The following is a 3,050-nucleotide window of genomic DNA, read 5'->3' as shown; positions in this document are numbered from 1 at the left end:
GTCGACTCCCTTGCCAGGGGTGCGACCCTTGCCGAGACCCGTGTATTTGTCGACTCCCTTGCCGGGAGTGGGCCGACTCGGTCGTGGGCCTCGACAAGGCCCACGACTTTCTTCCTTACGGACTATATAAGAAGCTCTGCCAAGTGAAATAACCTAGTTCGGTTCATTCACTCCCTCTCGCATGACCTAGCCGTCATCTACTGTTCCTCACTCTGTGCTGCCTCCGGCGATCCCATCCCGACGACCGCGTGCACGGCTGGTCGGGAGAGCAGGTGCCTCCGGAACCCTGTCGTTCGAGATCCTGCCCGGGAGAACGGCAATAAGGTTTTTGGGGGAGCGTCTCGACGCGACTGCTCCCGATCCGTCCCCAACTCTGTTCGCCTCTACTTTCACTACTTTCTCTGCATCGACACCATGGCCGCCGACGCCGCCGCTAAGAAGAAGGCCACGGACGACGCCGAGGCTGCTGCTGCAGTAGCCGCGTTGGCTTGGCCAACCGGAGGGTATGATCTGTTCATCCCTCGTTTACTCGTATTTATGCTAGCCGTATATGTGCTGCTCATAGAAGGTTCGATTCTATGTTCTGCACGCGCTAGTATGCTTAGGTATCGCTATGAGATGCATACCTTTTATACCATGCTTACTGTTTACTCGTGGATAAGTCTAATCGAAAAAGTGCTAATATTTCCAACAATTTCTACATCAATTTAGTTGAAAGAACATACCAGAGTCTTGTGTTTGTGCGACAACCAGTGATGCCTCGTGTGCTACTCATCCCCGGACAAAACAAGATAGAACCGTCAAGTCCCTGTAGGCTTTGCTAACCGGTCAAGAGTTTACCCTCCTTTTCAAAAAGAAAAGAAAAAACTTCGCTGCCTTCTTGGTGACCCTAGAAGATGCCGACCAAGTGGTCGGCGGGGAATATCAGGTTGCTAGGTGCTATATATGGTATTTTCTTCAGCTGCCCTCAATTTCTCAACATAACTTTGGCCATTAATTTTGATTAACAAAATATGAATTATATGCCTTGATCAGGTGTATATAAGTTATATCTTGTAGTCAATTCCGTGATCAAAGTTATATTCAAGATTTGGTGTGATCTTTATATGGTACACTTTGCGTAGCGACTAGGTTGTTTCCAGCAACAAGAGTTGTCCAAATGGACTCTCGGGATGAAATAAATTAAGAATTGTTCTTAGATTCCTCCACCGGCGTCTCAATACGAATCTAAGCTCCTTTTGGTGTATTCTTCAGCTTGCTAAATACTCCCTCTGTAAGAAAACATAAGAAGTTTTTTAGACTAACTAGCATATAAAATCATCTTATATTTTGGTACAGAGGTAGCTTACCCAATACGTAGCCGAAAGATGGATGCTGCGAATTTGACATGTGTGGTTCCTATTGTGAAAGTGAAATTAATAAGGATTGATTGTACATGCTAGCAAACCTGATGAGTGGGTGAGCAATAACGCGCGCACTTTCTTCCTGCTCCTTTACGAGTTGTGCGGGTATATTCGTCGGCGAGCAACAGGCCAATAGTTAACTTGCATGAGCATTTCATTTGTGGTGAGAATATGTGCGCCGCTATACCAGCCTATATACATTATCTGCTTTGCTTTAGTTGTTGGTGTGCTTTATACTGCAGGTAGTAGGAGTATTATTGTATGTATGCATGTGAGTGGTTTTGTTTTTTCCTGCTTTGTGGTGAAAAGCGAGATATCCCCCATGAAAAAAAGAAAAAGAAAAGCAAGATATCGACAGATATAAGCTATCAAAGCTCCTTATCTTCCCACTCCGGCCAATAACGCAAACAGCTTGTGTGATGGCGCTTATGCGCATATAGCGAAAGTGTGTATTGTGGTTTCAGCGGCTACGATCTTTCAGTCAAATCAAGTTAGTTTGGGCATGGCGCGAAATGAGATAGGCAAGAGTAAACTGATGCCTGATGCACCCACTCACTTTTGTTCCCACAATTACCAAACCCAGTTTTTCGGCGTCCACGGATCCAAACAGCTAACATGCTCGACACCTTCAACATTGTACTTTGACTTTATAAAGACTACCCTTAACAAAACAACATGGCTCAAAACGCCCTTGTCGGCCAAATATGAAATTCTGAGCAACAAATAATTGATTACCAGCTAATATTAGTGAACATAATGAAGGTGGTGATATCTTCATCTTATCACTGATTGATGAAAGTTTCTCTATTTTTCGTCCAACTTGTTCTGCATGTCTGTCAGCTTTCAGTAACAGAGTCCCCTAACCTTGCGGCCCCGTCTGAAACATGTGCAAGTACCATGCAGGTTGCATTACCAAGTGCCACAACATCGACAAGGCAAACGTTTACAAAATTCTATGTTGATTAACTAACTTATTATGCAATACTTGATGTCAAGCTGCACCAGCCAGTTTCTGCTTAGATGCCTCGAGTATACGAAATATTCTTTGCCTCAAGTAAAAATATCTTGATTGCAGAATTATACATTGACCCCTCTTTATTCAGAACAGACAATATTGCACAAAAGCGCATTTTTCTTCTTCTTATGCTTTCAGTGACCTAGAGTCGCTGTTCTACTCTCGGACCTAAAATGTCTTATATTAGTTACATAGGGAGTAGTTTATAATTTATGGGTTTTGATATTTTAAAATATATTTTTTTTTCACCTTAAAACCTCTTTATGGATTCCGACCCGTTCTGACGTCTTACTACTTGTCCTGTACCATGATATCAGCTAAGCTGAAAAGAGTTCATCGCCAACATGACATGGCACCTCGCTGAAAGTACCAGGCTGAAAAGGTCAACCTCAAGTGTGCGGACTAGTAGATTAGATGCGAGTCTCTTTTTTGGTTGGTTTGCTGTTAGACTAGAAACAATCAGTGCAAAGTTATGTATTGTAAAATCATCTGAGTATTATACATAGTCCATACTGTAAAATGACATGGCTTGATTGTCCTCTGAACTGTCATTCAGAAGTTTCATACAGCACTTCATATGTTTCCGGGTCGGGTGATGCTTAGGATATGTTACCTCACACTGTATTATGAGT

The sequence above is a fragment of the Triticum urartu genome, chromosome 1 (genome assembly GCF_003073215.2).
Source record: "Triticum urartu cultivar G1812 chromosome 1, Tu2.1, whole genome shotgun sequence".
NCBI classification, from domain to species: domain Eukaryota; kingdom Viridiplantae; phylum Streptophyta; class Magnoliopsida; order Poales; family Poaceae; genus Triticum; species Triticum urartu.
Note: the sequence above shows the minus strand (reverse complement) of the source record.